At 40.4% G+C, this 27,172-nt stretch overlaps 1 long non-coding RNA gene across 1 annotated transcript in view; it reads left to right on the top strand.

Annotated features, from left to right (window-relative positions):
• LOC146561511 (uncharacterized) overlaps nt 1-27,172 on the top strand; it is a 512,369-nt gene that overhangs the window by 463,025 nt on the left and 22,172 nt on the right. Inside the window, exon 7 of the long non-coding RNA XR_014894894.1 lies at nt 16,154-16,247. This is a non-coding gene — a long non-coding RNA (uncharacterized LOC146561511). The remainder of the gene's footprint in view (nt 1-16,153; nt 16,248-27,172) is intronic.

Genomic DNA, 27,172 nt, shown 5'->3' with positions numbered 1-27,172 from the left:
AGAAAAGTAGGAACTGAATGAATGAATGTTATTATTTACATCATGTTTCTCTGGGTGTTTCTGTGTTAATCAGAATCTTTGCTGCTTTTGGGTTGTTTTTTTGTCATTCTTGCATCGTAAAATTCAAACACACCAGACCCACCAAACTTGTTTGGGTACCTAATATACCATTATGAATTTAGCACTACCACCATACTCAAGGACAACTACTAAAGATAAAGAAGGTAAATATAAGGGACCTTATAGCAACAGGATGTTGGTATCGGTCAGTACTGGCCTTGTTGACTATATATCGGCAAATAAGATGACATTTCCAGGTGTCAGTGGCTGACATTTATCTGTTTTGTAAGATTTGTTTGGCCCTGGATAAATATTCAAAAATTCAAAAAGAATTTCTTTGTTCCTTTGTTAAAAATGAGAAATAAAAAAACAAAAAAACAAATAGAATTTGTTGTTGGACAAACTTTCATTTTAAACCTCAGTATCAGGGTAAAATTTAACAAGCAGTGCATCCCTGGTTTGATACATTCAAAATCAAACTCGTCGAACAGAAGTAAACTCATATCATCCACCAGGTCACCAGTGAGCAACACCCTCACATGCAATTTGGCTTTTCAGTTCTGTTTTATGATTTTCATTTGGGCATATAAGCATCCACCACTTTTTAAATAGAATTTTATGTGGAACACCCAAATGGAAAAGAGAAACTGCAGTACCAAAATGTACTTCATTGGAATGCTAATGTCTAAGAACTTTGTTTCTGACGTTCTTAAAAGAAAACCCAAACCCTCTGGCAAACTTCCAGTGACCTTCTGGATATAAAAAAGTTAATATGTTTGTTGTTGTTTTTTTCTAAATTCACATTTAAAGGAGAGTAGCAGGCATCCTTCTCTCTCTTCCACTCTCTCTTTGCCCCTGTTAACCCCCCGCTGTAGCAGCAGTTGCCGGCACCTTGGCTGAGCATGATGTCCGGCTGTAGCAGTAACAGGTGCCTACATGTTGCCTGCTGGCATCGTGCCGCCACCACACTACAGCAGCCATCTTGGCAGCATGTTGGGTCCTCACGCCCAAGCTCGCAGGCTGTAATCTACCTAATCTCACAGCTGCCAGTCAGTTCAGAGTGGTCATACACACTGATAGTGACTCTTCCTGTACCGTGTGTGACGAAGAGTGAGAACAGTAATTGATTACATTTTTTTTTATTCAGTGAAGGTTCGTTTTGGATTCTTCTCAATTTGCCCCATGATATGGTCCTTTTTAAATACACACACACACACACACACACACACTGTCTGGAGACTCCCTCCCCTTTAACGTCAAGCACATCAACTACACAGACCAGTCCTTTTTTTTTCCTCACTCACTGCCACCCGCTACAGTCCTCCCCCCCTTCCCCCACCGCCACACCACTGCCCCTCAAGCTTACTGTCACCCCTTGCCCCCACCCCCGTCTTCCGCACCTACACTCTCACACATACACACACGCACACACACACACGCCCTCCACCCTTTTTCTATTTCAGATGCAAAGCTGGGGCCGAGGCGAGACGTGCATATAGTCACAGCGGCAATCTCATCTATGTCCAATCTGTCATGCCACTGCCTTTCATTATTCTCCTGCGTGGGGGGAGAGATAACGCCGAGGCATATTTTATGGACAGTTGAGAGAGAGAGAGAGAGGGAGAGAAGAGAAAGAGAGACTGATAGGGAAATAAAGAGAGAGAAAGATGCCAATATGGTGGAGTAATGGTTGAGAGATATGAAGGGTCCTGCTTTGGCCAGCGAAGAAGTGTCACCCTGCCTCATTGGTATCTAGGTCAATGCAAGAGAGACAAGGAAAAAAAAGGAAGAAGAAGTAAATGAAGTGATGAAAATTATTGAAATGGAGGTTTGGTGCGGGGCGAAGGATGGAAGGATGAAGAGGGAGTGCCGGTCAGTGCCATCTCTTCTCCATTAAAAATGGACAGCCTGAGGGCCTCCAGGCAGGAAGAAAAGGGGAGGGGAAGGGGGGTAAATAGGCGGTAGCCATTCTTCATGGCCACTCGATGGCCCCATAAAATCAGGGCTCGTATATGCATGCATGCATGCTGCTGTTGTTGAATATGGAGGAGTGAGGGAATGCGAAGGGGCCAGCAGATGAAGGAGGAGCGCGAGGGACGGGTGAATGAAGGGATGGGTGAATGCACCGGGGTCAGGTATTCTCTTCTGTCACCCCTGTTGCTGGGTTGAGTGGCTGACTGGTTGTCTCTCTGCTCAGCACACTGGAATGATTGGGTCCTGGCCTGCAGAGAATGGGCTGGCCAGTTTTACATATATACATATATCATGGTCATTGTCATGCTGTGTGTGTGTGTGTGTGTGTGTGTGTGTGTGTGTGTGTGTGTGTGTGTGTGTGTGTGTGTGTCAATATGCAAATAAGATGCCTTTGATTTCGTGCACGTGTTAGTGTCCATGCATCCGTGTGTCGCCGCAGTCGTGCGGCATCCAGATGTCAGTGCAGCCTCACTCGATGTCTGTCATTGAGACAGTGGGGGTGGGGTTAAGGTGACCTGTTTTAAATATAGACAGTGTCACGACAACATGCCCGACTCGACTTATAAAACCCATTTGCATAATGTTCCTCCCTTATCCCTCGCTTTCTCCCTCAATTTTTTTCCTTCCTCCTGGGAGACAGGCAGAGCAGACGCATCGTGTTTTGCCTTTGTCTCGGCTGTTCAAATGCAAAAAGATGTCATGTCAAGGCTTTCTTCCGTGCACAACCTGCGTCGCACAATGAAGAATGGGACGAAATACAAACACAGAAGTAAGACAAAATAGGTTCCCTGTGTCATTACATCAAATGCAAAAGACTCACCATGGAAGCCTGTCAGTACAGTATGTCCCCGCTACATAACAACACAACTATAAACTAACTGACAAGACTGTAACTCAAATGACACCAATATTCACACATCTTTACACCTCTCCCTGCATATTTTGCTCTTCTTTCCCGGCTGCTGGAGGTGTTATTGCCTTGCTGTCTAACAAGCCGAGGCCTTTGAAAAGTATTTGGAAAAAAAGGTTAAAAAAGATGACACTGATGGGGCATTTTTAAACAGACCTCATAGACCTTGGACTTTGATTTCTGCTTAACTTTTGTAGCATACCTTGTCCTTCTCAAGCGGATGTGCGAGCAAGCCTTGTCAGTGTGCCCTTCAATTTGAATGCGTACTCCACTCTGGCAAACTAATTAATTATTCCCCTCTTCACCCTCCTTTATTCATCCATTTGTTTTTTTTTCCTCAATGAAGAATACATGCCACATTCCTTCAATACCTTTCCTTCTCTCAGACTCAGCGCCTATTCATTAGGAATTCAAATTAATCAGTATTTACTGTAGCGCTTGCCAGCTCTGCTCTCAAGTGCAATTTCTATCAACAAGGTTGAGTGGGCTTTTGTTTCTTATAGCCAATTGGAATAAAGCTCGCTCTTGCTTTGTCCCATTTTTTTAGATGTTCAATTGAACACATCAACTAGTTTGGCACATAAGACGGAATTGACGTTCTCCCAGAATGCAATGCTACAAGGACTTTTCATCTGACATTCAATGAACTCTGAAATTAAGGCGCCACAACAGTTCAAAGAGGAACCCAAGCTAATTGTCAGGCTTTTTTGGGCAGAGGGCTATCTATCAGTAGTACATGGCCACAACAAAAAAAAGTTGCAGTCTGCTTTAAAAAGTCATCTTTTGTTTCGATATTACCAACTAAAGCAGTCTTTCAGCACTTTAGTAAATTAGCACTTTTGAACTCCGGTCCACTAGTTACTTTTATTTCCCCTATGAATACTGATGCCGAAGCATCGAGCAGTAGTATTCAGATCCAGCATGTCACCCATTGTCAGAGAAGTTCTGTGTCACTGAGGGTGGCTAAGGCCAAGGCATTTAATCTGTGCAGTGTTAAAATCACATAGACATCAGTGAGAATTAGTCTTAATGTGTGGGAGTGCTTGAAAAACATCATCGTATGTTCTGTGTCATCAGACTCAACGAGTGTTAAGAGCTGATCCTTCCTGTGACAGCATTACACTCATGTGTACAGTATATTCAAAAAGTAATTGTGTGGCAAGAATCTGTTTCCTTCCCGGGGATTCTGTCAGTGTCGTTTAGTCAAAGCTGCTGGTGACGTCAGTTATGGCTTCACTGAGACAGTTCTGTCATCCTCGGTTTTTAAAGGGTCTGTATTTGACCTCAAACAATGATATGTATTAGTTTTTACTGCATAAACCCAGCCAAGAAATCTTCAATAATCTAATAATTTAATAAATATAAGCAGTGAGTGACAGTAAGAGTTTGTGGACAGAGAACAGCAAGTACTAAAACTGTCTGAAGTGGATACTATTCTTTTCTCATTGTCTCCTTTCTTGGAGTTCAGGTCATCCACTAAATGGGATGTAGGTGGTTCGATCCCTGGCTGCTCTGGCGCCAAAGTATCCTTGGCCAAGTTTCTCTCCGATGTGTTCATCTGACTATGAATATGTGTGAATGGTAGATAGAGCGTTTGTATGAATGGAACTGACCTCCCAGCCCATTGTTCCTTCAGTGGCCTGGTTTCAGTCATTATGCCAATGTGCTGTTTATAAGATTGGGGAAACCTGCAGTCAGCTGAAGAAGTCACTTGGATGAGTGACGAAACGTTTCTCCCACAAAACGCTACGTCCAGATGAACAGAATCAACTTTTGGAGACCTTTAGGAGCTGCATTTATTTCATTAACCCACGAATTTTCACCTTGAAAAAACTATGCTCATAAATAACATTTTTATGGCTTTGAGCCCTAAAATCTGAGATTATTTTTAATAATCCTGGCCAGTAGCACACCGGCCATGTTGCTGATTAATGTATGAACTGTATTTATCTACATTTTTCCAAATGTCACTTTTAATCTGAGCCAAGGTTGTGATTATAGAGAAAGTTAAGGACTTCTTTTGAAGTTATCAATGCCTGGTTGAAACTAGCCTTTTGGCCTTTGCAAGCTTTCCCTTTACCCAACTTCTTACTTAACAAGGCCAGGCTGAAAAACCCACAGATTTAATTGAATATTGATATGTGTGTGTATAGAGGCCCAGAGCGAGGCTTGCCCATGTTAAGCCATTCAGTGCATCCTCTTGATTGAAATTCCATTAGCTTGTTAGTAGAGGATAGTGGAGAGTCGGTGAATACTTAGCCTTGTTAGCCGAGGCGCAGGCTAAATGAGTGTGCACAGGGTCATTGTCCACTTAAAACTCACTCTGCAAACCGGCGGGCAGCTTGAATAATTCATGGAGCATGACCCGCGCTGACTGGGCTTTAAACGAGTGTAGCTTCTCTGTCTGTCTGTTTGGATAATATCTCCACTCTGGAGTTAATTAAGTTTTCTTTTTTTTTTTATTTCAGCCAGCTGTGTGTACAGCGGTCAGAGACTTGTCCCTGTGGAGACACTGAAAGCCAAATGAAAAGCGAATGGAGAAAAAATGATTGCAATATAAAGTTATAAATGGAGCTTTTTCTTCTCCTATCTCATCATACAGGAAGCACATTAGCCCATTAATTAGAAGCCATTACCTGTCTCTGTTCAACAGGTTTCAGAAAACTGTTTATTCTATAGGAACTGGATGTTGCAACCTTTGAAACAAATAACAGTAAAGTTGAATGGCATTTGAGACCAAGCTCTGATAAAGCTCCTCATTCAGATAATCTTTTGCAAAAACCCTCCAAAATTTCAAGGCAGTTCATGAAAGGTTACTCATAAGTAGTTTTAGACTAAACATAAATCAAATGAATATGCCTAGATCAAAGAAACATCAAGTGGGAGAAAATAAGCAACATTCTACAAGTACAAGTACAAATGATGTAGTCTGTAGAAACCTGCAGTCCTATTGTCAGTTATAAGTCCTGTATAATAAAGCACCTCCGTGGAAGCCTCCATTCCCATAAATGAAACATTTCTCAGCTGTTTGTGTTTTTAGCCCTTGACACTGCACTTTAAAGGTCCTTTGGTATGCCACTTTTCTCCACTCAGAGGCGCTACATGCCACCAGGTAAGGCAGACAACTGCTTGGGGCTCCAGGCCATTGGGGGTACCCCTGAGGGCTGACATAACTTAAACTCCAGCAGTGGCAGTTTATAGTGACAGAAGAAAAGAAATGACCTTCTTGGGGGGGGTCCCACCTGACTCCAGTCACCCCTGTTGCAAATGGTGTGCATGTTTCTGCTTAAACAAACTTAATAAGAACAAAGAAAGAGTCAATAAAAATATAGAAGACTTGTTCTTTGGAGAAGAGAAGGAAGAAATAAAAGAGGTAAAAAGTAAAACACTGGTGAGGAGTTTTATACAGAAATTCCACTATAGCCTTACTTTATTTCATTTATTGATGGACTGGTCGTTATATAGCGCTTTTCTACTCTAACTTAGCACTAAAAGTATTTATACAACTTGCCTCATTCATACCCATTCATACAAGCACTTCTTGACATGCTTTTTCCACGTACGTGCTTTTTATCTAACATTCAGACACCTCCTGAGCCACAGCCACCCTTAGCTATCTTGGCTAGCAGAGCAGCCTATTGTGTTGAGTCAAGGACACACTAGGATGCGAGGAGTTGACTGTTTAACAAAGCAACAAGTTATCCAATTCAGACGTATATCTATGTTTTTATTCCTTCAATTATGCACCAAAGTAGTGTCCTACAATGCAATGTGACTAGCGCTTCACTTTTTATCAAGATTCCTGCATGGCATCTAATGGAAACACTCCACTGAGAAGAGATGCCATGCCTTTTTATGACCAACTTTTTATTAATGAAATGGTGTGTTAAAACAAACATCTCAGAGCAGAACCAGACAAAAAGGCCCAAAGACAAAATGACAATGAATAATACAATAACTATATTATTAGTTATGCATTTTAGCATTCATTTATTTGTTGTGCTTCATAGAGGTTCTTACTGCACCCAAAATGTGTACGGCTAACCACCAGCAGCATTAACGCTAAAGAAAGAAAAATAACAGAAACTTCTGGCTTCCGGTTGAACAGCCATACACTGTACATTTACTGCTGTACATACATCTCTCTATGTCAGCATCGTCAGCAGTAGTTATCTAATAGTTAGTTAATAGTAGTTAGCTAATGACGAGCTTGGTTAAGGATTTATAATGTAATTTAGTCCACAAATTGAGTAGGGTGGAAGAATCTGTTTGATTAATGAAACAAATACTAAGCTGCTTGTATCCGCGTTCTCGTTCTTTTGGTCACTACTCACAGCTCGTGACCATAGGTGAGGGTAGGGACATAGATCGACCAGTAAACTGAGAGCTTCACTTTTACACTCAGCTCTCTCTTCACCACGATGGACCAGTACAGCGTTTGCATCACTGCAGCTGCAGCACCAACCTGTCTGTCGATCTCCCACTCCCTTCTCTCATCACATGATCTGATATCGTTGTGTTGGTGTTGTTCCCAGATCATCATACTAATTGTTGTTCCAGGATCAACATTGCAAGTGACCAATCGGAATGTTGTGACGTCATACTTTTGCGACTTCGGGAAAAACCGCCGTAAAACAGAAAACTGTACTTAAGCTGCGAGAAACCGCCTCTGTTCGCTGATCAACGGACCCTAACCCTAACCCTTTTAATAAACGGTAAGCAGAACTGATATTGTCCTTGCAACATTGTAATTTCATGAATGCACGAATGGCTTGGCGCGCAAAGGAATAACGTCACAACAATGTGATTGGTCACTTGCAATGTTGAACCTGGAACAACATTTTCATGATAATCTGGGAACAACACCAACATGACAATATCAGATCATCCTCTCTCATCACTCATGCACAAGACCCAGAGATACTTAAATTCCTCCACTTGGAGCAGGAACTCGTCCCTGACCCAGAGTGGACACTCCACCCTTTACTGGCTGAGGACCATGGGCTCAGATTTGGATGCTGATTCTCATTCTTACTCGGCTGCAAACCGTTCTAGTACAAACTGGAAGCCACCACCTGATGAAGCCAACAGAGCCACATCATCTGCAAAAAGCAGAGATGAGATTCTGAAACCACCCAAGTGGTTTCCAAGCCTTCCGCCACTTGGCTACACCTAGAAATTCCATCCATAAAAATTCCGAACAGAATTGGTGACAAAATAAATCCCTTTTTTCCTTTTTTTGTCATTGTCAAGTCATTGTTTTCCATTTTGTTCCAGTGGAAAGACCAGGCCCTTTATTTGGGAACCTACTAAAAAAGTACCTTTTACCTGAATGACTGCATAGACACGTACACACAAACACTGTTCAAACAAGTAACACTTACATGGCAATTTAACCATACAAGAACAAAATCATTAATAAATAGCTGAATTCATTAAAGTTAGTGCCCAGATTTTAAAATACTGTGATGAAGGCTAAAGCAAGGCCTGCACACCACTGATCACCAGTGATGACTGAAAGAATACTTGGGAGAACAGGGAGTCACAAAATTTTGGCGTCAGAAACCGTAGTTGGTCTTCACCGGCTGACTTCACAGCTAAAGGTTCTGATGTGTTGTCACATGATGTGATTGGTTTAGAAACTGTCTCAAAAACATGAAGCATGCTTGGCAGGGTAGGCCTCACACATCAGCTTTACACACAAAAAGGCACAGCAGTACAGTGAGGAAACTTTAATTACTTTTCACATGACAAACACCACACATGCCACATGAAAGCAAGAACTGAATGTTGGGTTTTTAGAACCTGAACAACAGCTGAAATTGGAGTTTTTGAATGCCAGGAAGATGAAGAAAAACAGTAAGCAGCAGGCCTAAGTATACCACAATGACCTTCTAACGGGCATTTAAAAAAAATAAAATAAATAGCTGCAACTTTTTCAAACTTCAGTAAGTCAGAAGAATATTTTGGCTTGCTTAGAAACCTCCAAGGACAAGGCCTAAAAACATAAGGCGTTGTGCTAGGACAGCCTCTCTTCTGTCACTGCCTTGCGCCTCACACTGGCAATGTGCAAACTCAGCTCCTTTTACCTGAAAGTCTTCCAGAGTTGCATCATCTCTTTCAGGAGTAACACATCCTGAAAGAGATAATACAGCCATCACCTTATCAAAGACCTTCCTTTTGAAGAGAATACCAACCATGCTCTAAATTAAAAGAACACAGGACACTTATTACTTGCTATTAAATCATCTTCAGGGATAGTGCACTTAACTAAAACAAAACTAATGCAAAGCACACAAGGCCAACTGCTATATGAAAACATAAATGTCACCTCCAGTGGCCCAACTTTGTCTCCTCCTGCTACCATGGCAACATGTTCATTTAGTACGGTAGTTTGGCACCAAAATGTCTTCTTCTGGTGTTTTAAGGAAAACACACCCTCACCACACCCAGTGTATCTGTTTTATTGTGAGGGCACTAGACTTGGTGCTTGACAAAAGTGCTTTGTTTTCATCTGTCCTGACTTCCTGATTCTATAAAAACAAATGAATTACATTAATGATGTGTTTAACACTTTAACTTTATGGAAACGAACATCTGAGCCCAGCCCTGAATGTCACGAACCAGCTGATGTGTCTGTGTGGCATCAAGTGACAGCTCCGAGGACTTTAATTCTCTCTCACACCTTTTCTACATTGTGAACATGTGAAAATTAAACATGTGCATTACCAAAATTGTCATTTTTCTTCAGTAAGTCTGGTTGTGTCTGTTCAGAGAACTTTTATGAAGTGTGCTGCACATGGTGCGCTCTTCTAATTTGTTCCATCCCATACACCGTAACATGAGCATGTCTGTGCACACTATGAGACAAAGCAAAATGTTACATCCCTTTAATAAACACATCCACAAAAATAAAGCCCTGCTATAATCACATCTGGTCATCTAACTATGTACAGGAAAATTTGTAGTGACAGAGCATAACAATGACAAATGCAGTTATCAGTGTCACAGTAAACAGCCCACTGACCTGATCTGGAAGTGAATGTGGTTGTGATAGCACCAGGTGGAACCTGCTCTGGTTTGCACCCAGTTACCTGATCTAAAAACAAAATGAATCCATGCATCTGAATGAGTAATTATATGATTATGATAAACTGGTGATGATCACAGACAAACAAAAACAAAGAAATTTACCTTTCATTTAAGACCGTGTTCCTAAGATAAAATGAATATGGTAATTAAATACATAAAGTAAGTTATAACACCCACTCTTGTTAAAGCAATAGTGTTTTTGACTACTAGCCACTGCCATGATTGTCAAAAGGGAGGTATAAACTGAGCAAGAGAATGGCTGCTCCTTACACAGCTTCTACACTTCATTAGTGCAAATAACCCAAAAGGATGCGAAAAGATTCACTGAACCTTTAAAATCATCTTACACACACACACACACACACACACACACACACACACACACACACACACACACACAAATACAAGAATGCCCTGAAAACAAGAAGAACTCATCTCTTAATATTCAAACCAACCTCTTTTGTGGTCACTGGTCAAGGGTCATATGTCACTGCCACTTTTGCAAAACTACTGACATGGCCAAGACACTGGAGCTAGTGTGCATTCAATAAAGCTGTCCCCAGGTAGCCTCCAGTATATTTGGTGTAGCATGCCATCTACACACAGAAAATGTGTGTTTGTGTCTGTGTAGTGGATTACAGAAGAATAGAACAGAGATTTTTGGGGTCACTTTTAAAGACGATTTACCTTGTAGATTGTAATAAGGTGTCTTATGATGACTGGCACAGTAAAAGAACCATTAAATACAATTTCATAACTGGGGTGCACTGGAAATCTAAACTAAAAAACTTATGAATAGTCCTAAAAGGGAATAGTTGGCATTTTTCAGTGACCTTTGAATTTAAGCTTAATAAAGTTTACTCAATAAAAAAAACCATCAAGTTTGCCAGAGTTTCTGCTTTACTTCTCAGGAAGTTTTGTTGTATAACTATTGCTGCCTCAGTTCACATATACAGTCTCAATTTTTTAAAGATGTCTTCAAAAAATTTTTTGGTGATCTTTGTTTTCTAGCATAAACAGAATCATACTTTATTTGACCCACAGTGACCAAAACAGAGGTCTGTGCCAGAGAAACGTTGTTCACAGACTAGAAGTCACCAAATTTGAAATCGTCGGTCTTGAAATTGCTTGCACACATGAGGCTCTTTCTTTAAGGAGGACAGTCTGTAGTAGTATAGCTTAGAAGGCTGAATGCCAAAATGATTTCAAAAAGGTTTCTGTATTGCTTTCGGCAGTGGCAAGTGCATGCTACACATACATTGCACATACAGAAAGCACTTCTCTGATTATGTGAGCAATGCTTGATTGTAGGACTGACAGCATCCAGTAGGAAAACTGTTATATTTTGCTTATCTCTGCTTGCAGGTGAATGCAGTATTTAGCAAGCAGATAAACACGTGATTCTTGATGGAGACCAATAAAATCAATAAATGGACACCAAATATTGGCCTTTTGAGCATCGGGCATAAAAAAGCAGACCCAAATGAAGATGATATGATCAAAAACAAAACACTAATACTCTTGTGAAAAGCACACTCTTACATGAATAGTTTAGCAGTTTGAATGACTCCTCTCTATATCTGCATATTTTCCTCCATCGTTTATGTTCCATTTCTCTACAACTCTGCATGGTTATTTCTGTTACACACTCAATATGCTCGTTTACTAAATTTGCTTACTGCTCTCTATTTATCTTGTTTATATGCTGTCGGCTGTTGCAGTTACACAATATTAATCATCAGTCATCTAAGTTCCAAGTGAAACAACATACAGTATATCATCACCGGCCACTGGCAATGTACCTCTTAAATTTTACTGCCAGTGCCAGGTTGTTGTATCATTAATCAGTAACATTCACTGTAATGTCATTGCCCCTCACACTCAGTATGAAAGTGGTGTTATCAAAAAAAGAAAAGAAAAAAGAAACAGAAAAAAGACTTAATGGCTTTTTTTGGCATCTGCTTCTTGCCTTCATACCTCCCTCACTTGATTTGCTGCAGGTTCTCTGACATATCTGTAAATGCTATTAATGTAACAGGTGACTATTCATGATGGTGAGAGCAGCTTTGTGATTACTCTCAATTTACTGCTTGTGACTTGAAAGAATAAATATTATAAGCTACATTTCTGACAAGCAAAGAATAACACAACTGTCATGCAGCAGCCTGCATCCATTGTGTTACAACACATTGGTCTCCATTCATTTATGTCAATGTTTAACTAGAAAGTGCATTTTCTGAAGAAACTGCAGTGTGAATGCTTGAATCTGAATGTATGCACTGAAATGAATTAATTACTGAATTTAAGTTAAAAATCTTTAATGAGATAAAAAAAAAAAAACCCGAATTTAACCTGAAAACAAAAGTGCTGAACTGCTAAAAGCTGAAGGTTACACAGAAGAAGAAGTTGGAAAAAAGCTGAAAATGTTTTAATTGTAAATTAGAAAAACCTAAGAAATGAGAAAAGAACATTTAGAGTCAGAAAACATCTGAAAGAATATTAAAAGGTCATATTCTTTGAATCACTGAATGACTAAAATGTGATCCCTCCACTTGGTGTGAATGCTCCACTTGGTGGAGCATTCACACTAATTAATACTGAGTGGCTAATATAACATGCCACAGAATTGTAGTCAATGCCTCTTAACATGTAATTTCTCACCGTGCGTTTTCTTCTTTTCATTTTCAGTTACAGAACTCTGAGTAAACATTCTTAGTACTTTTATTAAGATAGTGTTCGACTCTTTAAGGAGGACTGTAATTTGGTTTGTGCTTATAAAGAGCTCAAGAGGAGCTCATAAAAGTGGCAGTTATTTACAGTCACTTCAGCCCCACAATTTTTTTCAGCTAATGTATTCAGCCCTTCTTCCACATTGCAATGCTATGACCAGGTGCAGATTGACGTTCCTAATGCAAGGAAGCTTTTTCCTAAACTCCCCACTATAGTATTCAGTGACTGCCGTCCAACTGGGTCGTGCCTGGGTGTGTTAAATGTGGTGTTTCAGTCAAGTTAAAGTAGTAAATGTTGTTAGCTTGTGATTTGTTGCAAATATATTGAACCCTATATTGACATTGTGTAAATTTGCTAAAAATTTGATTATGATGATTTTTCTTGCTGTGCCGAGCAGAGATGGGCAGTGACGTGTAATCACATTACTTTTTTTCAAATAACTTAACCTGAAAAGCCTTCAGTTGATCCAAAATGGTTCAACGCGAGTGCTGACACATGCTAGAAGAGCATATTTCTCCCCTGTTAGCTTCTACATCGGCTCAAATTCTAGATCTAAATCTAGAATCAAATCTGAAATCCTTCTCAAGATCTTGAATATTCAGACCCCATCTTACCTTAAAGAGCTCATAGTACCATATCACCACAACAGATCACTTCACTCTCAGACTGCTGGTTCACCTGTGGTTCCTAAAATATTTAAAAGCAGAATGTGAGGCAGAGCCTTCAGCTTTAAGGCTCTGGAAGAGGAGCTCCCAATTTGGATTTGGAAGACAGACCCTTTCTAAGATTAGTCTTAACTTTATTTTTTGGTAAAGCATATACTTAGGGCTGAATCCTCCCTTAGTTAATTGCAATAGTCTTCCCAAACTGCTTCCCTTGATGCCCTGGGCATTTCTTCATCAGTCAATGCTTTTCACTCTCTATATTTTTAAACACCATTTTGCCTTTAATGATTATTATTCATCTATGGCTCTGTTACACAGTGTCTTTTGTCCTGGCTCCCTCCCTTCACACTCACGTGGTCACGGCAGATGACTGGCCCTCCCCAGGATGGCTCTTTCTTGCGGTTTCTTCCTGTTGAGTTTTTTCTTCCCACTGTCGCCAAGTGCTTGCTCATAACTGGGTGATCTGATTGTTGAGGTTTTCTCTCTGTTGTTATATGTCTTTACCTTACAAAATAAAGTGCCTTTACATGACTGTCGTTGTGATTTGGCACTATACAAAAGAACTGAATCAAATTTATTTGACTCTTTATATCCAATTACAAATCAGAGACTTCATCAAAATTGACAAGAGGGAATTTACAATGATCATATGAAACAGCAGAAGAGATCCCCTTCTGCATCTTCTGAACAGGAACAACTGGACTGTGCAAAGGTCTCGTCCCTCATTTAAAAAAAATGGAAGTGCTTGAGCAAAAAAGAAAAATCATGGTAGTATGGAAGTGGCAGTTCTGGCAATTTGGCACAGTCAGCCTACATTCTGTTCATGTCAGCCTTTAAATGATTAATGCCTTCTCACACATGAGGCATTTTCTACATCCTGCAGTGAAAAACTTGAGATTTTCTTCAGCAATTGTAGATAAAAATACAGTCATTAAAGTTTTTTGACAATCAAAATGCTTTTGCTAAATTTTTCTTTTTTTTCATTCAGCTATTTTATTGCTAGTGCTCAGAATACCATATTTTGTTCAATTGTATTTTTAGTATTGAAATTACTTTCTGAAGTTGAATTAGAACCTGAAACTTTTCCCAAAAAAAGGGAACTCAAAAAGCCTCCAGTAAAATCACCAAAGAAAAGCCCTCCAGGTCGCCGTCTGGCACACGAGCCTGACAAAAACTTCATAAATGCTGTCACAAATCTATGAAAGCTCCATAAAACTTTTAGGGCTCAAAAGCAGAAGCATATACACTCAATGTAATATATTTGAGATCAGATTCAACTTAAAGAGAACAAAAAAAAATACCCTGGCATCTCAATCCAGTCAGCATCCATTTCACTGAGATGCAGAGGCTCGCCTAATTATTCGTGTCTGCGATGACCCCACTTTGGCCTGCCCATTACTACCACCTATCCAACTCCAACCACTCTCAGACTCCCCTCTGTCTCCGCTGTCCTAGACATCAGCTCACTCCTTCCTCTTCCTCTTTCTTACCCGTCCATTCTGGTAGTTGTCATCAATCTTGCTAAAATGACAGGCGACAGATGTTAGCCTTTACAAAGATCAAATCTGCTGCTTCGGGGCGGCCTGGTCACATGCAAACACACACAGGCATAGACATGCAGAGATATGCACACATGCACATGTAGTCTCACAGGCATACACGCACACGCACGTGAGCCATAACTACTGACGGGTCACATTGTCCATGCATGCATTCACCCTCTCTCCCCTTCATCCAATTGCTAAATCTGTTCTGACACTGAAGACACAGAGAGGTATCGGTGGTAAAATGGTCTCCGTACATGCATGTAGACCACACAGACAAGCTGCACACACACTTTTGCCTGACTAGAACATGTGCATATATTGATTTGTTAGTTTATGCTACTTCTGTGTGATGTGTCAGACACTGTAATTGCACTGTAGTGAGTGTGTGCTGTGTGGATCATCTACTGGTTTTGCTGTGAGTCACTCAGGCCAGACGGAGGGAGGAGTGTGTTCCTCGTAGCTATGCTGAATCCAAATATACAGAAACACTGCAACACCTGCTGTTTGCTGGCAGAACAGGCAAGCAAAATATATCTACTATATGTACAATCAAACAGTCTGTGCTCATTGGATATGAAAGATTGCCAAACTCTGAATGTTACAGTAAAATGTAATATGAGCAAAGATACTTCAAATGTGTCTACTCTCCCCAGCGTCCCAACCTCCATTCAGCCTCAATTGATGATATATCAGTAGATATATAAATCAATAAATTGCACACTGTTGGTTAACTTAAATATTTGTCTATTTCTATTGTTAGAAAACTGAACAAGTTTGAAAGAAGTTGCTGACAATTTTTTTTCAACATACGATGAGGTTGAGGTCAACAGCTCTGCTATGAGTTTTGCTTTTCTGGCATTTACATCACTCTGGAGGCCATTTTGGAAAAGGTCTGATTTTGTTGGCGAGGAAAAATCATTTTAGTGTTAATGGAGAACTAAAAAACAACAACAACAACAACAACAACAAACAATTGTTCAGAAATGTAACTTGTTTAGAATGATTGTACTAATCAGGTGTGTCCAGAACTTAATCAATGGGTAATGTTAGCTAACTGTTGCAAAACTTTACAGAGACAATGCTATGTTATTGAAGGTTCTGGTTGAAAGGTTTCCCTAATCCATCTGTAAGTAGAAGCCAGTTCATTCTGTAAATTATATTTTATGTAATTTCAGGCCCAGGGCTCCTGATCCCTTGGAGATCCAGAATGATTACAAAGACACAGAAAGATCACAAGGAGATATCCCTCCATAAATACATCCATCCACAGTAAGTGTAGAGACATAACCTCTCCAGCATGTCCTGAGTTTACCGCAAGACGTTCTTCCAGAAAGGATATGCCTCAGAAATCTCACCTAGGAGGTACGCAGGAAACATCTCTGTTGGACACCCAAGTCACCTCACTGCACTCTTACAATGTAGAAGAACAGCAGCTCTAGTCTGATCGAATGACTCACCATGTCTGTAAGGGTGAGCCTAGAGACAGTTCGACTATTCAGTACCTTGCTCTCTGGTGACTTCCACAGTGTGTGGCTTTAGGTAAGGATAGTAATGTAGATTAGTCAAATCACTTGTCAGTCCCTCTTAAAAACACTTACGTGAGTGTTTGAGTTTCCCTAACATCCCAAATGTGTTTTGTTACTTGGAGAAGGCATTTGAACTCGTTGCTTGGGGTGTCGTCGGGTTTGCCAAGTTGTTTCCAGCTGTTGAAGTGATAGCTGTTGAGTTTGTACTATAAAGCACTGTAAGTGGTCAAATAGGTTAAGACACAAAATGAGACAGTTAAAAAAAAAACTACAGAAACATTGCAAAGTAAACTAAACAATAACCATCAAGAGGTGACAGGTTTTTAACAGTGGGGTATTGCTAGCTGTAGCCAGCAGGACTGGTTACCGGACTGCATCCATAAACTGTATTAGTGCATTGCACAAATACCTTTGAATTAGTACAAGGTGACACACAAATATAAAAATTCTGGAGACAAACTTTTTGCCTTACCACACACAAGTACTGAATCAGTGGAGAGGGAACCTAATACATACCTATAGACTTTGGCTCCCTTTTGTTGGCCCACTGTCATTGAAAGTGTCCTGTTTTAAGCCTTAACAGTATCCAAATGGATGAGTTATAAAAAAGGAAAAACTTAAAATAAGTACTTTGAATCTCTAATGACATGTAGAACTACTAAGACATTTTTATGTGACACCAACATTTTAAAAACCATAATTTGGCATCTATTTTTTTCTTTATTTAGAGTAAAACTGCTTGGAGGGGTCATTTAAAGAGTTCCCCTAGTTGTGCTTCCACCCACATGATACCAGCAGAGCAGTGGAAATGGACACTCTAATTTGTCCTCAGTAAGGAGCTTCAGATTGCAGTACCTTAAATAAAGCAGCGCTCTGAAGATGCAGTTTGGTCAAGTTCCAAAACAATACCATATTCACTCTCCTACAGACATAACCTCATAACTGCTCATCAAAAATTGCATTTTTATGAACATGGGGAAAGCTATTATTCCAGACGGACAAGCAAAGGTTATTTCTCTGTCATTTAAACCTACCCAACACAATAACAGCTATGTAAAGTAGTCCCCCACACTACCATTTACATCCTCATAAGCACATATTATGGTACAATCACATTAAGCTCACATAACATTGAATTTTTAATAATGCAACTTTATTGCTAGCTACTCTTTGCGAGCCTTAGTATTCATGAACTTACTATGTAGTGCACACGCAGGCACACAGACACACACAACTGAAGTCCCAATGGAAGCCAGAGAAAAGCAGAACTGTCATGTCTACATACTGTGGGGGACAAATACACATCCACACATATACTCTTTATCTTTGAAATGTCTGCACTAGACTTTTTTTTATTTATTTCTTTTTTTCAAGATGAGGTGTATTACTGCATTAAGCACACAGTCGATATGTTACCAGTAAACAAACATTTTACCTGCTGCATTCTTTATAAGGCTTTTTCTTTCAACCCAGGTACAGGAAACGTTAACTATATCTAAATCAGGAATTGTGAGCAAGTAATGTCCCTGCTTTTATCTGTAATAGGTGTTGACCATCACTGAAATTTCTGTTTGCCTGGATAATATATAAAAATAATATTCCAGTTTGTCACAGTTAAAAACAGTCTGTTATGCTTGTTTCCAGTGCCATCTCTTTTATTATTCACAGTTCAAAATAATTCCTTATTTTTCTCTGCGCTGGTCTATGGTGCACCCCTTCGGCTCATCAGCTGTATTAGATAAGTTTTAACTCCATTTCCAGTCTCTTTATGACATCTTTCATTTAATTGGCTGCACTTTACCAACAAAACAAGTAGGTGGGGCTGCGCTGGGAATTTCTTACATATATGCTGAGCTCATTCTTTGAAACTGACCATGTTTAGTTGTCAGTAGCATCTACAAGGTAAGTTCACTTGTTATTATTGATGGAGATGTAAGACCTGGTTAGTTTGTGGACAAATATTGTAGCCTCAGAGGTGCCATGTGGTGGGGGAAAAAATCCTTGTTAATTTTGGATTCCTGCCATCCTGATGCATTGTGTCATGACGTATGTGTCCATCTTTTTTTTAATGTTTTCATTCTTTTTTCATTTCAGAAATTTAGTTTTGGCCGACAAACAGTCATGACCTTTATCCTAACCCTAGCAACTTTGTTGTCATAAACTAAAAACTGAAAAATACGACATGTGAAATGTTTCTGAACTGACATGTTATTTTCAGTTCACTTCCACTGTACGCTCGTATACATCTCTACCAATGTGAGAAAACAAGCAAAGACTGCAATCAATATATCAGTAAAAGAAGTTAGCTAGAACTGCCATTCTACTTCATGTTGATCCTATTATACAAACACTGGCTGCACATTAGAGCAGTTTTCTGAATATTCTGAATGAATGAGCACCTATAGCTAAAGTGCTGAAATACTTTTCATTCCCTGCTTCTAAATAAAAAGTATGTATATATCTCCGAATTGAAAACAATCGCTTGATGCCAAATAATTACATTTAAGATAAACCACAACAGAACCTTTTGTGTGTGTTTAAGAAGTTTCTCAAGTTTTTAGAAGTTACTGCTGCACAGACTAGTTTGAAATTACATCATTTAGCAAAAGATTCCAATGTTTTGTCTTCAAAAGTGGTAACTATGGTTCATCTCCATATTCAGTTTTTACTGGAGCCTCTAAAAGCCATATAAAAGCTTAAACATTAAAAAAATAGTCTGTTATTGACAAAAAAAAGAGACTAAAATGTTTTGCAGAAAAAAATGAATTTATACAATATTTTGAATATAAACTTTCAGTCATTTACATGTTTGAACCAGGATGAAAAACATTTCAAAAGCATAATGAGGCATAAAAAAAAATCATCTCCGCTAAAAACATTAAAAAATAAAAACATCAAATCAAATATTGAACAATAACAAGACATAAAAGCACGATAACGGCAACAAACACAAAAAATGCAACATGTTGACTGAAGTCTTTTTCATGTCATATTTTTTGTGATATCAAAAGATTTGTTGTTTTCAACTCCACAAGCAGCATTTTTGTCCCAGGTTTGTGCGGCGGGGATGGAACCATGGTGGTTGTGTAGTATATAGCGAGTGCCTTTTGTGACTTTAGGGCATCGGCAAGGTGAAATGAAGAGGAGGATGAGGAGAGGAAATGATGGGGAAGGGCAGAGGAAAAGGAGATGACAGGAAATGGAGAGAAAAGTAAGAAGAGTGGACGAACAGGAGGGGGTGAGGCAGAGGGGGTGTGGGGTAGAGAGAGCCCCCTCCGTCACATGGGGCTGGGCTATTGATTGAATTCTGACATTGATTAAGCATCCCCTGATTCACAGTGCCATGCACTTGTGCATGAGTGCGAGTAGGCTGTGTTATATATGTTTGTGTATGTGTGTGTGTGACTGTATGCGAATGCAAGGGGATTATACTTACTGTACATGCTGCAAGCTGACTGTAATGAAGGGATGAAGAGATAAGGAAGTGTTTATTTCCATCACTGTGTTGACTTGCATTCACATGCGGTTTATGTGTGTGTGCTCTTTTGAAATGTGTGTGCAAATGTGCGCGCATGTGAACGCCTATAGATCTGCACCCCTAGGAGGCCTGACTTGCAATACCACTTCATCCATCCTTGTGGGATAAAAAAGGGTCTCTCTTTCCTCTCTTTCAGTCTCTCTCTGTTTCACTTTTCTTTTTTTTTTTAAACCCCCCCCCCGTCCTTCTCTCCCTCTGACTCCTTTGTGTGCACTTCTTTCTTTTTTATTCATCATTAATCCTGCAGTCTGGGTCTGGGATGGCACAGCCTCTCCCTCCCTCAGCTGCCCTCTCTTTAGCACTCCCGTTCTTTATCTCTGTTATTGTTTGTGTGTGTGCGCGTGTGCGCGCGTGTGTGAAGGGCAAGGAATTGTCATCCTGTGCCCCATCGCTCTGCCTCTCCATTCAGACCACGCCACCCCCTTTGCCAGGGGTAATTTCCCCTCCCCAGCCTTTCCTTCCTTCTCCTCTTTACCACCTCCTCCTGTCAGACATCTCTTTTCTTCACAGAAAATGCACTCAATCTTTGAATTGCATTGCAGTTAACCTCTTCACATCCACCAGGTTATACGCAAACCACCTTTTTGGGAAAGTTTAGGGTTAGGGTGGATTTTAGCCGCACGAGTGCATCATTTCAGAAAGTGGAGCATTAGCCTTCAAATCAAGTTTCTGGCGTGAATTCGATGACTGGGAGGTGAGGTTGGACTGGATGAAACAGGTCAGGGATCGCACACACACAAAACTGGCTTGGAGATGTCTAAGTCCTCATGCACTCTGAGGGCGTGCATGAGGATCACTCAAGATATCCTTGCAAAAAAAGAAAAAAAACTGGGGGAATTATGGACTCCCATTCAGTAATAACTGTTGTTTCATACAATCTAATAACAGCATAGCAATGTGTCACAGTGAAGCAAGCAATTCAAACTGTAGTTTGTTTATTGGAAGTAACAGTTACAGCCACATGCACTAAGCTATATAAATAAGTAAATCAGTTTAAGCAGTCAGATGTGTATTAAATGCTTTATGTAAAAAAAAAATGACTTGCTTTAAGAAGAATTTATCACACTTCCCACATCCTACATGTGCATAAAGCATTTAGCCAAGTAAAAGTTCCAAAGTACCAAAACAAAGACTAATCAAAGATGGGACTAAGACCTGACCTGTTCAGACTGAGGGGGTGGAGTTAGGGCTGGTTTTGTTGACTTTTCACCTGTATGCCATACGTAAAGGAAACGCTCACAAGGAAAAGTCAAATACATATAAAAGTAGTTGATTTGGATTAACATCATGTGTAAAGTTTGATTGTTTAGCATGTGGCTAAAATACAACCTAACCCCAGCACTACACCTGAGTGGTTTGCTGTCGACTTGTTGGATATGAAGAGGGTCAACAGGAATAAGCTTCCAGCCTGTCTGTGTGTCTGTGGCAGACCTCACATGGCAGGAGTCGTACACACAAGTCCGCACATTAGGTATACACAAGGGGCGCTCTCTGCTCTCGTCTCCTAATTGGTCTTGAATGGCGGCTCTTGTAAACAAAAGTCAGTTCAGGGGCAAATAAGCAAAAAGTGTGTCCTGTCGTTTGTTATTGCTCCTTCCTTCTTTTGCTTTTTTTCTTTCTTCGTGGCCTCTGGTCAGCCAGAGGGGAGGAGGTGTGGGGGGGGGGAGGCGGGAGCCAACCTTTCTCTCACTCTCTTTCTCTGATGCCCGGTGTGTTGCGTGTATTGATCGCAGAGGCTCAGTAGCAGAAAATAATGGGGTGGTGAAAGCTTAGTAGACAGAGAGAGAGAGGGAGATGGAGAGAGAAAAAGAGATCTGGAAACGTGTGTGTGCTCTCTGACACACACACACACACACACAAAATCCCATTTCTACTGCCTTCTTTTTGCCCTATGCCCCCATATGAATATTGGTTCTCCCCTAACTGCTATGGGTGTGTGTGTTTGCATGTCCAGACTTCCTCATTTGCATGTGTGTGTGTGTGTGTGTGTGTGTGTGTGTGTGTGTGTGTGTGTGTGTGTGTGCATGTGTGTGCGTGTGTGTGTGTGTGTGTGTGTCTTATCTATGTGAATAAATCCTTCCAAGCCCCATGCGCCTCAGGGTGATGTGATGCGGCCACTGCCCGAGCAACCATACCCTAGCTAATTTACAACCAACCTAGTGTGTCCCCCCCACCCACCCACCGCCCCCCACCCCCACATACGCACACATAAACACACACAGGCTTGATGGCACCGCGGTGAAACATGTCGTCTAGACGACATTGAACCCTGAGTCCACCCGGGGTAATTGTTTTATGCAAATGGGGAGAGCTAGAGCTGACATGATTGGGCCAGACTCGGTGTTGATTGAAGTGTGTGTGAGCGTGTATGTGTGTGGCATTTGTTATGGATGTGGCCACAATTGTGGTGTAATGCTGGTAGCCATTAGTATTATTGTTATTGTTGGAAATGTTCTATTATTCAGCAGGCCAGGGTGGGGCAATATCCATAACATGCAGAAATATGGAGGTGCAAGGCAAATGGACACACACACACACACGCACACACACACACACACACACACACACACACACACACGCACACACACACACACACACACACACACACACACACACAAACATATCTCTGTAATATTCGACTTGTCATTGAACTGAATCATGAAGCCACTATCAGGCCACACATCACACCGTTAAAGCAAATATGAATCATGGCATCAGTGCAAAAATATTGATGCATACTGCAAAGTCACTTAATGCTTTTGTTGGAGTTTAGAGCGAAAACACACACACACACACACACACACACACACACACACACACACACACGTACACACACATATGCACACAGGGCCATGTGTTATCAAGGCAGCCATCAGAGGGGAGAGAGGGAGTGTGTGTTGTGGTCCAAGTCGTAAATTTAATTTCATGCTGGATTTGCAGAGCTCATCTGAATTGCATGCGAGCACAGCCTGATGGGCCTCAGTCTCAGCGCCGGAGAGTCACACACCAAAACACAGATGCTGCCTTTGATGGTGTGTACAAGTGCATGCAAACACACTCACAGCTCAAGGTCAGGTCACCAACATGACCTCTGGGCATGACCGCTGGTACAGATGCTTTTTTCTGTTTATGTAAAACAATAATGGTAATGGGACAGAGAACTTTGGCACATGTAAACTTTGCCTCAAATGCCTGGCAAACTACTAAACCGTAAAATGACAAAGAAATGCCCCATTTTTGGTAGTGTGGTAGTCTTAGTATTGGAAGCTAATCAGCTAATCTAGAGTGAAAAATGAAGATAACATGTGAATCAAAAAAAAAACATCAACTTATCATTCAACTGAGATTAGCCTTCTGAACATCTAATTAGAGAATCACATATCGGATTTCTATTTAAGCTGTTTTAGCCTGCCCAGAGTCGCTGTGCATGGAACAACATCGCATCCAAGCAACTTTGCAAACGACCTCCAATCCAGCTCTGTTCTTTGTAGCTGACTTAGTGTCACATGTGTTGCTGTTGGTGATCGCTCTGTTCTGCACTCCAAGCCAACAAATAGAAATCACTGCAAATAGAAATATAAATCTTCTTTGACTAGTGTTCCTGACTAAATTGTTGAAATCATGCTAATTTTAAATAATACATTGAAAAGGCAACCAGAAAGCTTGATTAGCTGAGTAAGTGTTGTTTAAGATTATAAAAGCAGCAAACAAGTACTTGGAGTGTGTAACCTAAAGTCTTAGAGTGAATGAAGCCCCTGTATACTTAGGCACAAGGTACCTAAAAAGGTACTGCAATACCTTTTTAGCAAATGGTTTAAAATCATTTAGACATCCATGCTAAATGACATTTAGTCATTTGGGACACTGGTAGCTAGGATAAGCTCCAGCTCCCCCATGATCCTGACAAGAATAAGCGGAGGAGAATGGATGGATGATGGATGGATTTCAAATAAATATCAAAATTTTAATTGAAAAGAAAAATAGTCTAAAGACTGGAAACAGGGGAAGCAGCTAACCTGATATCTTCTTTGGCGCATGTATAAAGTTCACTTCCTTAAACCATTGCCAGTACTTAAAATGTGGATGTACCATTGGATGTCACCCATGGTTGGTGAAGTCCTGATGTAATGGTTTCTTGCCATTACATCTTGGTGTTTTTATATAGGACGAGATGAGCTAGATCTAAATTTTAGAGAGAAGATGAAGGATTGCGACTTGTAAAGACAAGACTGGCACGCCCTAAGGCAGGGGTGGGGGAACTCCAGACTTCAAGGACCGGTGTCCTGCAGGTTTTAGATGTGTCCGTGATTCAACACAGCTGATTTAAATGGCTAAATTACCTCCTCAACATGTCTTGAAGTTCTCCAGAGGCCTGGTAATTTGATTCAGGTGTTTTGACCCAGGGTGATATCACACCCCTGCCCTAAGGAATACCCTCTTTTTTGAGACTACCATGGACCATAATTTCCAAATGAACATCATGTTGCATCAAAGCTAGCAATTGAGCCCATAAACCCATCAGCAAAATGTTTAACTGACTTCATCTATCAAGCGAGTTTTATGATTAGATTTCAAAATAACTGCAACAAGAGGATTCGCCCCCTGCTGCCTACTAAAAAGAAAGCAGTTTAAGGAGTCTTCCCATTGGCTTCACTTTGCACACTGGAAGATATGTCCATCTTTCACACACAGTCCATGCATTTAAGTTTCTTAAAGAAGTGTTAACATATTTTACAGTGTTAACTTGCTAAATTTTAAAATCTTTAAGCCATGGATTTGATTAATTTGTCCCCTAAAAGAGCATGTGAGAAAACGTCATGTTGTTGTATGTTTCTTTATTGTGTCTGATTTCCATGTGGTGCTTCAAAACTGCATATAAAAATGTCCAACAACCTCACCCCACCTGTCTCCAGTCCTACTAAGCTCAAACTCTAAACCTGTCATGACCATCGTCCAACATCCATTTAGATAAAACACTGCTTTCATTCCACCCATCCCTCCCTCTGCATCACTCCTGGATAATATGCTCCCTCTTTCTCTCTTTCTCTTTCCATCTCTTGGCCAACCTTATTGAGGTCTCAAGCGGAACAAGCGACCCTACAGATCCAAGCAGACTGAATTTAAAAGAGAGAAGGAAAGCTCTGCAATTACCCTGTTACAAGGACTGGAGCAATTAAGGAAATGTACAGTTCAGCCAGGTTCACAGTTTCAGATGCCCATCAAAGAGCCTCATAAAGCCATGAGTCATATTTAGTCTCCCAGAGCTCTTAAGACACGCACACTCACACTTCTTGGCTATACAGGGATTGTTTAACTCTTCTCACACAATGAGGGGGCTGCTCCTAGCTCAAGTTTCATACTGCAGCCCTTTGTCTGTGACGTCATTCACTTTCAAAAGTCTAACATCACGTTGAATGTTGAAAAAGGAAATCTTGACAGTTCAACAGTTTACTTTTCTCACTTACTTCTTCACTTTTACAATCAAAAGACCTGCTGAGGTCAGTGGCAATTGATTTTGTATAGCGTGAAGGACAAACGAAGAGTTCAGTGGTTAAAAAAAAGCCTTCGCTTTTTTCTTTTTAATTTAAAAACCCCATTCATAACACATTGAATAAAATGAAAATTCAGACCTCTCGATATCTGCATTCTTCTAATTCCTTTACGTCGACACTCTCTTCAGAAATATTAACTTCAGAAAGAAACTTTGAACAAGGCTGGTATTTGTTTCACTCTTGTCTCTACAAAAAGCCATTTCCAAACAAACCAGATGAACATTTCAAACTCAAGGTATTTCCTGAAAGACTGTCTTTCTTTTATTCATTGACAGTATGAAATTGCTGATTGTGGCCTTAAAGAACAGAAAGGAAAAATAACCAGATATTTGCTCTATCTTTATGTTTTCAGAGTTGTACTAAATGATTTTCAAAACGACAACAATGATCAACAAAACAGCCTGAGTGTCCCAGGAAGCAGCAGAGACACAACTGTAACAAAAAAAGACAAAATTCAGACACAATACATTTGTTGTTCATAGTAATGTGAGTCACAACATATGTGCTCCAACTAGTCTCTCTTTAACCTTAATCAAACTTCTTCTGTTGCCTTAATTAAGTCTTGATACGGACCTCAGCCTCTAGTGTGAGAGTGTGCTTTGTACACCAGTCATCAAACCCCAAACACCTCCCGTTGAACCAGTGCAGTTCACAAATAAAAAATTAATTAATTAATTTGTTTGACTTAATTTAAACAAAAAAATCAGGCCTCTATTTAATCAAGACAGTGTCTACATTACACCAAAACGTACTGGTGAAAGAATTTATGTGTAAAACCTTAATTTCTAGGAGATGGTATTAGTGTTTGTAAGTGGATTTAATTCTGACCTAAATCTTTCTAAAAGTTAAGATTTCATTGCTTAGGCCGGATTTATCGCACACTGAAAAAGAGCGGAAATCTGTGAAGCATTGTTTATTGAATTCAGTGTTACTCTGAAGTTTGAGGCTTTGAGATCAAATAAAACCACATTCTACAATCATCTAAGGAGACATATATTTCACAAACATCCTCATTGTGAATATGGCTACTCTCCCTGGGCGCTTTACCTTCCAAAAGCTCCTCCGGTAACAAAGACAAAAGCCAGACATACACAAACATACTCGCTCTTCTTCCCCTTCGCCTGGCCGGTCTCAACATCCCAGTGCTCTTTGAGACGACGTCCCTACTATTCCACCGGGTCCCTCATTAAGGCCCAAACGCAGACTCTCGAGGGGAGATCGGGTACAGAGCAAGGGGGGCTACTGGGTAAACTTTGGAGAGGTCACCCCTTCGCTTCCTTCTCTCATCCCTCGCCCCAGCCCATCCTCAGGTAATGTCAGCGACGAGTGTAAACAAGCAGAAAGGTTAGCGCTGTTTCACCCAACACTATCTTATCTCATTAGGGACAAGGGACAGCAAGCCAGGAATTACCAGCAGTGTCGTACTTTGTTGTTTAAGAAGACACTTCTGTGATGATCTCTCTAATGTCTGAAATGTGTTCGACAACGTAAGGGGTTTAAAGTTAGAATGGTTACATGTAATAGCAATAAACTTTTGTTTTGGTGGAACATTTTTCTTCTCATATAATAAACAGGTAA

This window comes from Mchenga conophoros, linkage group LG13 (genome assembly GCF_057382185.1).
Source record: "Mchenga conophoros isolate Kocher_MC1m ecotype Shallow Benthic linkage group LG13, M_conophoros_male_GT1.1, whole genome shotgun sequence".
Classification (NCBI taxonomy): Eukaryota; Metazoa; Chordata; class Actinopteri; order Cichliformes; family Cichlidae; genus Mchenga; species Mchenga conophoros.
Note: the sequence above shows the minus strand (reverse complement) of the source record. Positions and strands in the feature narration are given on the sequence as shown.